Source organism: Phaethon aethereus (genome assembly GCF_964289735.1).
Source record: "Phaethon aethereus genome assembly, chromosome: 3".
Taxonomy (NCBI): Eukaryota; Metazoa; Chordata; class Aves; order Phaethontiformes; family Phaethontidae; genus Phaethon; species Phaethon aethereus.
In genome coordinates this window covers 100,275,959-100,288,765 of record NC_138576.1, presented here as the reverse complement: position 1 = coordinate 100,288,765, position 12,807 = coordinate 100,275,959, and the positions used below count along the sequence as shown (strand labels likewise).

The following is a 12,807-nucleotide window of genomic DNA, read 5'->3' as shown; positions in this document are numbered from 1 at the left end:
TTCAGGGTGGCAACTAATCCCATTTGCCCCCGAGGTGGATGTTGTCAGAACATCCCTGGGAGGTTTTCTGGTCATCCTGTCTGTGGGATCAGTATCACATGTTGTTGCTGCAAGGGCAGATGGGGAGCATGCGAGCCAGGCACAGCGTGCTGGGGCTCTTCTCTGCTCTCCTTGGCTGTGTCCTAAGGTGCAGGGCACATCCAGCATTTTTCTGAAAGCCCGTCAGCTCTGCTGTCTCCGAGTTAGCCCTGAAGGCGTGCTCTGGGGGTAAGTGTTGTAGAGGTACAGAGAATTTGGTCTCCAGAGCCCTTCCTGACCCACTCTGTAACAGATGCCACTGAAGTTAGCTGTTTAACTATCTATTTCATTGAGGCATCTCCAGGTACAGTAGGGACTGAAAGCAGCTGAAAATTTGAAGTTGTGTTCGTCTCTCATAGTATTTAAAAAGTAAGTTGTAAAGTAATTCATATATATGGTATAGGGTAGAATGTGCTTAGAGATGGCTACCCAAGAGAGAATAGTGCACTTTTATTGGTGTGTCTAAACCTTCCTTTTCCGGATGATTCTCATTCCAGAAGAAGGGCTCTCAGTCCTTCTCAAAGTGACAAAAGTAAAGCTGAAAAAGGGCTGAGAAAGGCAAGCTGTTACAGCAGAATAAGCTTATTAACATAGAGGGTTAAACCCATACAATTTTAATGGCTATCATTCACATCATTTATCCTATGCTTATGTAGCCATTCTGTGTAGAGAAGTTCTTTTAAGTGAGCACTTAGGGTTAGAAAAATTCTGCCTTCATTAGGGAGGGTGTACGTGCATATAACTTAGAGATATATCTCTGCATCCTAATAAGTGCCTGCCAAGTAGACAAAGGCCACGCGGGTCCCAGGAATAGTCTTTCACGTTCCGGGTGCCGAGCGCTTCTTGTGAGCAACCTCAGACACTTATCCCTGCTGAGGAGAGGCTGTGTGGTGCGTCCATCCAGCAGCTTAGATTTTGCAGAGTTCCAGTTGCCGTTTACTTTGTATGAGATTTCAGATTTCATCCCTTGTCAAGACTTCAAACCTGGTCTTTTAGATATCAATCAAAAGCACATTTTCTACCCTGTCCTCATTTACATTTATCTAATGCTTAAGGTCATTTGTGATCATTTGAGTGTATTTCAGCATATGGAATCAGTGAATAATAGATTTCAGCCTCACGCTGTGAAGAAAGATTGTATTTTTACAAGACATGATGTTGTTTACTGAGTGTTAATAATCACTAATTAATAAACATATCTAGACGTCATAAAATGTTGCATTTTAAGGAGTAAAAATGTCAAGTGTTTAACTTCTTGAGTCCAATAGCATTTGGGGCCGTATTTGCATAAATAAAATAATTAAATTAGAAAATAAAGTGAAGTACTATATCAAAACACAAGGCTCATTACAATAAGCACATGATTTGATTTTTAGTTCTACATTCTTAAGGCTTTTGCAGATTTGTTGTAACAGTGTAAAGTTTTATAAAATACCTATTCAAATAACTCTCTAATCCCCAAAATAATGATCAACTCGCATTTCTTTATATTATACACATTAACAGTTGATTTCTCCTGTCAAAATTAAGGTTATGCTTTGGTTAGTTATTTGAGAAGTGCTAATTGATGGATCAGTCCTTCAGATTCAGTAATGACATGTGGTGAAGGCAGTAACAAAGTTATTTCATCACTTTTCATGGCCTTGAACAAACTAAAAGGCTGATGTAAAGTCTGAAATATTACCGTAACCCTGATTCACTTTTCCTACAGCCAAAGCCTTAGTTATATATTGATAATGTTGGGGGGGAACACAAGAAAACGTACTGTTCTGTAGAGAAGATGACAACACTGGCATGCAAATTGACATTAGGAGACTTCTTTTACATTGATCAGAGCTTGCAGGCAAATTAATATAGTGATGTATTTAAGTGACTTACTGCAACATTAATTTGATCTGGAGAAGGCATGTTCCTCACTCTAATGTATGCTTTAAACAGTGTCCAGTCTTGTAACTTAGCACAGTGTCCAGTGCAAAGTTACAAGGTTTTTTCCATATGAAAGATAATTCAGAATAGATCCTTCTCACTGCACTTTCATATCACTTTGGGGTCTTGTACTCTTTTCCTTGCACATGGAGTAGAAATTATCAGAATGAGAGTTGCTTTGTGATTGTTCCAGAAGTCTAGACTTGCAAAATACGCCCAAAAATGTATGGTGCAAAAAGGAGCAATCCAGTATCAGCCAAGAAAAGTTAGATTAGGACAACCTGCCATACATTTATTTATTTAGATTTATACAAAATGCAGTAAATGAGCACTTACCTAGCTCTCTGCCAACTCTTGATTATTGTTTAAAAGTACAGTAATGTAAGCCAAACTGGCAGTTTGTCATATTATGTGTTATAAAGTAATAATAGATATTCAGTAAACAGTTTACCTCAGCAGTGGATATACAATTCTATATTTTTAGCTTCCACAAGTATGTACAGTAATGCCTCCAAGTTACTAGTAATGACTTGCCATAGTGAGGTGAATTATGAGCTTGATGATTTTGTTTTTCTCACAGTTCAAAAATGATCCATTAATCACTTCAAGCTTACCTCGTAACTTAGCATATGAGTTATCCTGATAGCTGTTGTTGTACCATCAACTGTTATTAGTTTGGCATGCATCATATCATTGTTTTGAACATGTCCACCGATGATTAAATGAGCAATAACAGTCATGGAATCTCTGCTCCTTTTCTTCTCTTTATTTTAATGTGGAAATCTTCCTGAAGCAGGGGTTTGGGTTGTAGAATTTTGAAAAATTGTTGTTATTACAAATGTCATAGAGGAAAAACTTTGACAAAGAGGAAGGCTTGCAGTATATTCTAAAGATTAACAGACTCTGTTTGTCTTATCTACCAGGGAATTTGTTCTTCCATCAGATTCCCTTGTCTCAGAAGACTGAGTCTGTTAAGAACAAAATTTGTATACTTATTGCTGATATGGGACTTGTGAGTTTTAGGTGTGGACAAGTCTATTGTTTTGCTAATAGTTGCCTCAGAGAGATAACATTCTACATAGGAGTGTAAATAAGTACATACAACATCAAGTCAGTGAGAGAAATGCTTATGGTGTGATGCACCCTTTGATTTTATTCTTAATAATGTATCATATACTTTTTTTTCATTCTGTAGTTGACATATATGGCCAGGTGACCAAAAGCCTTCTCCTTAAAGGTTAACAGTTCAGTTATAATCTGTTATCCGAGATTTTAGTGTTCATCACAAATGCAATGAATTTACAAGCTTCCAGAATTAAACCTAAAAAGAAAAAAGGACTTTCTGAAGACTAAATGGCGTTCAGTATAATAGTAGGATGTCTCAGTGACAGAGCACTGACCTGTATAGTCCTGATTCCATTCTTATATTAATTACCTTTTTCTCTGTAACTGCCAACATGTCAATATATTACCTTACTGAAATGTTCTTCAAATATGCCAGCTTTCTAACCTTCCTGATTTCAATTGGTCATGTAACATAACTCCCACTATGTTTTAATTCATCGAATTGACCTGAGTGTTGCTAAATCCAAACTTTTTGAAAGCTTACTTACTGAACTTGTTGTATGTGTCAGCTTAGCAGCCCTAACGAAATCCCTTTTATCCAACTACTTTTCCAGTCTCCCCATGTAACACCCTTGCAGGCACAGCATCTATTGGCAAGGAGGAAGCTGACAAAAGGAACATTTCCTACTCTTTGGTTAGAAAGAAAAGGCTTCTAGTTCCTGCTGTCTTCATTTGATGACTTTATGTACATGTGGGAAGAAACAATGAACCATCCGTCCGTTCATGTCAATTGTGAATTTGTAGCTCTCTGTCACGGAAAACTCAACTCAGGTGGAAACCGTTCCATATCTCTGATCATACTTGCTCTTCTCTGTATCTTATCCAGTTTCAATCTACGCCTTTTCAGATGAGGGTGAGCAGTACTGCATTCAAAGTGTGTGCAACAGATAGCTATATGTAGGGTAATAATAATGCTTTCTCTTCCTCTCCTAAAAATACCTAACAGTGATTTGCTCTTTTGATTGCAGTTGAGCACTGAACAGATATTTTCATGACACTGTCTGTCACGACATCAGGAGCTTTCTGGTGATGGTCAGTTCAGAGACCTTCATTTTCTTTATGAAGCCAGAATTATTTTTCCTGTTTTGCACTTTGCATTTATCCACACTGAATTTCATCTGCCATCTTATTTGGTGCTTATGTAAGTACAGTAACTTACTTTCATCCTTCTGCAATTCTTCACAGTCTGCTCTTCTCCTTACTGTCTTGAATAACTTCTTGGCATCAGCAAACTTTGCCGCCTCATTGCTAATCTCTTGTAAACATATTGAATGCAACAGGTCCCAGGGGAAGTCCACTGATTATCTTCCTCCACTGGGAGAACTGACCATTTACTACTACCCTGTTCCCGATCTTTTATTCCATTATTTACCATGCCAGACTTTTCTCCAGTGGCTATTTTCCCTAAATGTTGTTGGTGAGGATCTTTGACAATAGCCTTCTGGAATCAGAAGCAGCCTTTGTCACCCAGATCACCCATATCTGAACATTGTTGACACCTTTGAAGAGCTCCAGAAGGTTTATAAAGCAGGACTTACTTTTACAAAAGACATATCGAAAAAGGTTTCTGTGGTGAAATTGTTTTCGATTTCTTCTACAGTGAACCCTAATGCAAAGAATTAATTTCATCTCTCTCAAATGTTGTTACCTTTGGTGAGTGCTCATTCTATACCCTGATTATCAGCTGGCAGGAAGATTTAGAACAAAAGAAAGAGTACACTCATTTTTGGCCTGCCTAATTTTATTATTATATTTAATTTTCTGAGTTTATGATCCTTTCTTCATTTGGGGGCTACGTCAGCTTTTGGAGGAATGACATGTTATTTCTAATAACCTTCTTTACTGTTTGGCCATACCAGCTGACTTTCACCAACTTCCAAGTCTCTCCTATTTGTGTGTTTCACCCAGTTGTGTTGACTTAAAAAAATTGTAATTTATTTTAAATTGTTTTGTAGTTTTGTCTCTCTTCTTTATGTGACTGGATAAAAACATATAAAGAGAAAAAAACTGAGAAGTTCGCAAGCTTTGTAGAGAAATTTCTGTGTGAAAAACTAGAAAAAAGCTAGGTGCCTGCTAAAAGTACAGCATTGCATTATTTTACATAATTTTTGCTCACAACCGTGGCTGTTTTATGATGGTCTCCTCTTAGCTTAAAAAACATGCTTTTGGTAAAACTATTTCACTTGTACTCTTCTGGACTGGACAGAAAGACTAGGTGGAGGCCACTCATACAAGAAAACTTACATCTTTTTTCCCAGAACTTTAAAGGAAAATGTCCATGAGATATTAAGACTCTAAGATTATTTGTTTTATTCCTATGCTGTTTTTTGTATCCATCTTTTTAGCCAACTTTTACATTGTTTCCTGGTTCATGTTGTTGGCATTGTACCTTTGTCTACCCTTCCTTGTATACCTTGGCTCTACCTTAATAGGCAGTCATCAAGTACATTTTACACACTTACAGTAGGCTCTCCCCTTCACTGGTGCTCTCGGCTAATCTTTGCCACAGACGTAGGAAAGTTGAGACAAACTTTAAATTTTGACAAAATTCTGCTTACAGCATTGTCTTTGTTTTTTTCATTAATATTCAATTAATACGAGTTATTCAAACGTTAGCCATGGATACTGAAAACAAATGGGGTTCAGGAAAGAGGCAGAAGAGTGAATCAGGGTCTGGAAATGAGACAGTTCAAGAGCTCTGTTCACTTAACTTGTCGTTTTTTAACCCCAGCAACTCAGCCACACACAGCTGCTCGCTCGCTGCCCCCCCCGCCCCCAGTGGCATGGGGGTAGGAATCAGAAGAAAAAAAAGTGAGAAAACTCGTGGGTTGAAAAAGACAGTTGAATAGGTGAAGCAAAAGCCGCGCACACAGGCAAAGCAAAGCAAGGGATTCATTCACCACTTCCCAGCGGCAGGCAGGTGTACAGCCACCTCCAGGAAAGCAGGGCTCCGTCACGCATAGTGGTTACTTGTGTAGATAAACACCAACACTCGGAACGTCCCCCTCTTCCTTCTTCTTGCCCCAGCTTTCTATACTGAGCACGACGCCATACAGTATGGAACATCCCTCTGGCCAGTTGGGGTCAGCTGTCCTGGCTGTGTCCCCTGCCAGCTTCCCGTGCAGCCCCAGCCTCCTCGCTGGTGGGGTGGTGTGAGAAGCAGAAGAGACCTTGGCTCTGTGTAAGCACTACTCAGCAGTAACTGAACCATCCCTGTGTTATCAACACTGTTTCCAGCACAAATCCAAAACATAGCCCCATACTAGCTAATATGAAGAAAATTAACTCAATCCCGGCCAAAACCACCACATTTGTCAAAGAAATGGATTGATAAGAAATTAATTGATTTTGATCTGAAAGTCTCATGTGGGGAAAAAATCTTTAATAGAAGATCACTCTTTAATCTAGCTTACAAGTACCCGACAAAATGTAGAAATTGAAGCTAGACAAATTGAGTCTAGAAAAAATGAGATTTGACAGAAAGAATTACAATAAATTAGAACATCTTTCCATGGGAAGTGGTAGGTTTTTAAGTAGTGAATGTGTTTAAATCAAGTTGAATATCTTTCTGAAATGTGTATTAATTTCCTGAGATATGTGGGCTTGATACAGAAGTTTGAAATCTTGGATGTTTATTGTGGTCCCTTCTGCCCTCAGAATTTAAGCACCTGTGAATTACATCGTCTGTGCTGTTTTTAATTTTATCCCCCATTCAGTCCTCCTGGACCTGTCTAGTTCACTTCCCATTCTTTGTTTTTTCTTTTTATTCCCTTGATTATCCTCCCCATATTCACGGATAGACTATTTTCCATAGAGCAAGAAACTGTCATCTTTTCCTTCATATTTTTACACAAAATGAACTTTTATAAAGTTTTCATTCACTGATCCTACCAGTACGGTCGTGCCACGTGCTTCTGCTGTCTTGCATTTTGAATTTGCATATTTTTTAATACCATATCAGTCTGAATTAGAATGTGAGAATCACCCATTTTGTGCATAACGTACTACATGAACCTTGCTAAAAACAGTAGTCAATCTCCTAAGTAAATACTGATTTAGAATGTATTGATGTAGGGGAGGGATGAGAAAAGGCAAATTCACAAACACCAGTGGTATTTTTTTATTAATAACATTTTCATACAAAGTAGTCTCACTTCTTTTAAAAAAGTAGCCACACTTGTGCTGGATGTTGGGCTGTGGTGTGCCTACAAGATGGAAAACTATTCTGCAATGGTTGTATTTAGACATAGTGTATTTATTATGTCCCAAAAATTTAGTAGCTTTTGATATGCAGCAAATGTATGTGAGGACTGTTACTTTTGAAGACAAAACTGTAATGTTCCCATCTGAATTTTAGCAAAATATGTTGTACAGACTAAGAGAGAGAAAATACGTTCTCAGAATGAAGAATAAGGGGAGCATGTAACTTTATCGTACACTTTTTAAAAGGAACTTTTAGGCAGGAAAACCTGGATAATTGGTTTTAATGTTTTTTCTTCTTTTGTATTACCACATTAACGTGGTGAGGCTTCATCATGAATTGTTGTACCAGGCATTGTATAAACACAGAGCAAAAAGGCAGTTTGTGTTAGAGAATCTATGGTCTAAGACCAAAGAGAGTTATGGTGAGGAAGATAAGGAGGATAACAAGGTTGGAGGCACAGGAGCAGCGTAGCCTCTTTCCAGTCTTTGTAGACCCTATTTTAAAGGAGAGTTTCAAGGATAATGGAGTAAGTTTGTGAATGTCCATGGATAACATAGTGGAAGAAAATTGTAAAGGTGTTTGCTTGAAAAGTTAAGTGGAAGATGTAGACTGACATTAGGGCTGATTAAAGAAGGGACTTGTCCTTTCAATATTGAATGAGAGATAAAAAATAGGGAAGTGAACTGACGTGAAGTATTTGGAAAAGAAGACTTGCAACTTACCTGGAGGAGTACGAAGAGAAAGGTGACAAGATCAGGGTTGTAGGCAAGAAAAACAATCTTTGCAGCTGCCTACTGAATAAATATTTATAGGGCAACATTGCATTTTCCAAGAGCAGAGGAGCAATATTGTGATGTTAAGATGTAAGTGATGATGACGTGATCAAGAGTTTAAGTTGAGTGGGTAGGTAAGACATTTCTTAGAGATACTTTGCAGAGAGAATAAGCAAAATCTGAAGAGAGCGGAGGTATGCAAATATAGAGGAAGGTCTAAGTTAAATCTAGATTACAGACTGGAATTAATGGTTATGTCCCAAGGGATCAACAAAAGGCAGTAACAACAATGCCTTATTGTGCTTCGGAGGTGATGAGCTTCTCACTCACTGAGGCTGTGAAAAATACTGAGTTGTGAGTCTGGATAGACACTGTGCGAAGTAGAGAAGTGAGTAGTTAGGTTTGCTTTTATGGATGAGATAGCCCAGAAGTAAAATTCAGAGGAAAATGAGGTTGAGATAGAACACTGTGAAATTATCAGAAATGTGAGAAAGGTTTGAAGGTAATCTTTAGAAGAACACATTGAAGAAACGGTAAGAGGCAATTAAAAAAACCCAACAAATAATAGTGGAAATAGTGGAATATTTTATTCCAAGCAAAATTTTACTGGGCTGAAAAGAGAAGAAGGGTCCAGGAGAATGCAGATGAAGCGCCTATTTTGAGCCTAGCTGAGAAAAATCATCGATATACTTTGACAAGCGTAGATAAATTATGTGGAAGTTGCCAAAACCTGCAAGGGGATTGTTAGAAGGACATTCCCATCGCCATATCCCATTCAAACAGCTTAGAAATGCGAGAAGAAACGGCGAATGGGTAATGTTGGGTACCTATGGTTCAGAGTTTAACCTTGGTCCCTTCAAACAGGGAATGCACTGTAGAGAATGAGATAATGAATAAGAATACAGAGCAAAATGAAGTGACAGTAAGAAATGCAGAAGGTGAAGAAATAAGAGCAACCTTATGAGAATACAATGAGAAAGATGAGGAAATGATAGCAGGCAAACTTGCAAGACTCCTCAGAGGAGTTGTAATGATAGGTGTACACATTGCCTCTGTTGCTAAATTAAAATCCCTGGTTTTGATCTTTGTACAAAACTGAGGACTCTCAAAGATCAAGGTGTGGAGAAACATCCTCATGATGCCTTTTGTTAATGTGTTCATGAACTTGCTTGGTTAATGTCATAGAAAAAGTCATATAAACCCCTAGACAAAATCTTTTACCTGAACCTATATACTTACCAATGATAATGCTTTTCAAAGGCTGAAGCCTAAATTAAAATATTAAAAGAAACAGTGGGTAGATCAGAGTTCTTGGTAGCTGTTCATCTGCTGACTGGGACAACTTTTTTTATCTTTATTAAAACTACTAATACATTTTAAGGCAAGGAAGGCTTTTGTGTCTTTTGTCCTTTCTTCTAAGTTTGATTTTTTGTCTTTATGTGCACAACTACTCTTCTGCTAACTTGAGAGCTACTCTAGCTTATGCCATTCATCACAAGAACATCTCAGAGGGACTTGGAAATGTTTCAAGTTTTAACAATCAGAGACTTAACCTGTTTTTTCTCATGTAAGTTACCTGCCTAGACACACTAGGAAGACAAACACTGAATAACAGTAGTTGAATAATAATAGTAAAGAGGAATTTTGCATGAGAAATAAAAACCTGGTAAAATCAGGTCTTTTGTTGTAGATTGCTGAGATACTTTACCAGTCTAAGAAAAAGAGTGTCGACATTTGTCAGGCTATCCTCCATAAATTAGAATTGCTGTACAAGGAAAGTGCAGCCTTGGCTGCTGTAAGTATCCCTGCAACATTTGCTATTTTGTTTTTTTATTTTCCTTGAAATACAAGGGGATAGTTGGGGGTACATTGGTAGTACGTAAAATCTCTGTTTTCTTAGTTGAGCTTTTTGTTCTATTATCATTACAAATCTTTTTATCTTGACCCTAATCACATTTTCTGGCTTGCTTGTCAATTTAACAGATAAATCAGGGGGAAAAAAAAAAAAGAAAAAATGCTTTGATTGTTTGTGTTGTGTTGTTTGTTGGTTTGGGGTTTTTTTATGAAGTTGCTGCTTTAGCGTGGTGTAAGATTGACAGCCTAGGAAACTAAAGCATCAGTACGTATTTTCGCAAACTGTTTCGATAGTATGCTTTATTCCTGACCTGGAAAAGCCACCTCTGCATGTGAGAGGATAGTTCATTCTCCATAGCGCATTCAGTCCTTGTCCTTTTTGCTAGGACTGCCATCAAGATTGCTAATTATAGTAATAGGTTTGTGACGTGGGTACTTTTCCTCTGAAAACTGGTCAAATTAATTTGATACAGGCCATAAAGCAGCCATTAGCGAGTACCAAGTTTCAGCCACCATCGGTTTGGCTTAAGTAGTGGCTGAACAGTGCAGTAGTGTTTTTCCCTCGCATGCTGCTTCATTTTTTAATGTTCTTCTTGTAGCCAAAAAAAGCTCCTGAACTGTTTTGTATTTCCAGTGGGTTTCAGACCCTTTTCTGCTGAAACCGAGTTGCCTATTTTCAGTTGCAAGAAACTAAACCTGCATGAGTTAAATAACCCAGCGCAAAATAATGTTAAGAGTGGGCTTTACACAGCCTTAAATATGTCGTTTGGTTATTTGGTTTTTTACAAAAAAAACACTGAAGGTATGGCTTGGACAGAAGTAGAGAGTAAAGTGCATTTTTCAAATTTACAAAATAATTTCAGCTGTTGGTACTGTAGCATCTTCCCTTGAAAGACAGACATAAAAATATTATAGCTTTAAAAGTTCTTATTTTGCTAGAAGAAAAGTGGTTTTGGAAATAAGTGGTTTATGTCCACTAATTTAATATCATTGGAAAGGGAACAAGAGGAAAATATTAACAAGGTTTGGTTTTTTTTCATGTTGGCACTCAACGTGATACTGGCGATTTAAAAGACGTTTTGTGGTATGGTATTTTTACATTTACGTCTATTTTGTTTAAAGGAAACTTCATAAAGACTGAGACCTTCAGATTTCTGTTGCTATCACTTTTCTGGGTGTCCTAGCAGTGCTTTCCTTTAAATGGAAATGCAACCAGCCCTTACTTCATGGTGCCTTTGGTATTTCTTTCTGGTCTGACCACTAAGTCCAAGAGTCACGTCCTCAATCATACCTGAAAAAATTATGGTTCCTCACCCCCTGACTGTATACAGATACATGCATACACACATCTTCACCTTTCTGAGAAAGGTTTTGCAATATCAGTGGATTTTTCTGTGTTTCACACTCAGGAATTGTGTTTGGATTACAAGAATTTGTATCACTAGCTGATGGTATTTCTATACGTCCTAACTCTGGTTCACTACTATCATTAGCACTAGAATTCAAAATAGCTGATTCTGATTCAGAATCAGGCTGATTCTGACATCAGTGTTAATGATGTAGTAACGCTGACTCTGAGCAGAATTGTCTCTGATTCCCTGATATGCGGGGGCACGTCTGCTTTACAGGTGCAAGTGCAGATGTTTGATTGCAGCTCATGCAAATTTGTGGAAGGATTAAATGGATAATGGTGTAGATATGGTAGCCCAGAGTTGGCTACCAAAACAGTTTCAGAGGTTGCAGCCGGTATTGAGCTTCACGTATTCCAGCTGCGCTTCCCTTACTAGTCATACTTGCACTTAGCTAAAGGTAGCATGGATAAATATACACAGCTTGTAGTTGCATCTCTCCCACTAGTGTGCATAGATCCTGAGTGAGATCAGAATGAGTCCTGTTGGTATTTATTTTATAGAAGATGTCCTGCTGGTATTTATTTTGTAGAAATTGTCTTTAGTTTACGTGGTTATTTCCCCACAGGAATAAGGATTTTCCTGTACCGTTTGAAAATTTATGGCAAAGCTGATTTTGAAAATCTTGTGTGTAAATTAATCACTGGCCTTTGCATAATTATCTTGTCTTCAGGAATGCAACCGTACTGAAGCTAGAGACGAAGAGCAACCCCGGTGCTAGATCAGGAAAATGGAGCAAGACGGGCTTGTGGCTGGATGTGGGGCCCTTAGCTCACTCCTGCTCCGGCACACATGCCGGTCACGTTGCACCACTGCTCATGCTCCTGGCAACTCCTCGATTCCGTATTTTGCCCAGCATTATGGTTTCTGAGCTTTTACCTACCCACACAAACTCCCTTGTGCCTACGGTAGGCGTGCACGGCAAATGCTGTATTTTGGACACTCAGCGGGAACCTGACAGTACCATGAGAGGGTTTTGGGGTTTTTTCCGGGAGGAGGCACCTGTGCTGCCTTCCAAACTGCATGTGTGAAGTGTAGTAAATACGTGGGTTAAAAAAATCGTAATTCAAATCCCAACAGTGGTGCTGGTCGGGTCTCTGTTTCTGTAGCAATGAGAACCAAAGGTGGCCTTTTAAGGCTGACGGTTCATCTACCAATTTCCAGTTCTGCTTCAGGATTCTTAAAGTATCAGAGTGCGTGCTTTAAACCCACAAAACTTACCTTTACCTAATTTTCACCATTCTAACCTAAGTTTCCACGGAAACGGGGTTGAAAAAGCCGCCGGTAGCCAGCAGGCAGCCAGCAGCTGAGAGTGAGAACTCTCCTTTGTCACTTGCCACTACGGGCTGCCTGCTGCGCGCCAGTGTGCAAAGCTACCTAGGCCCCTAAAATCTGGAAGACTTTCAATTTGAGGGGGAAAAATTAAATTAATCTACTC

The 12,807-nt window shown here is 38.6% G+C and overlaps 1 protein-coding gene across 1 annotated transcript in view; it reads left to right on the top strand.

The window, feature by feature from the left end:
- The window catches only part of CAMKMT (calmodulin-lysine N-methyltransferase), a gene marked incomplete at both ends in the record, with an annotated part of 225,253 nt that overhangs the window by 190,842 nt on the left and 21,604 nt on the right, over window positions 1-12,807 (top strand). The window lies entirely within an intron of this gene.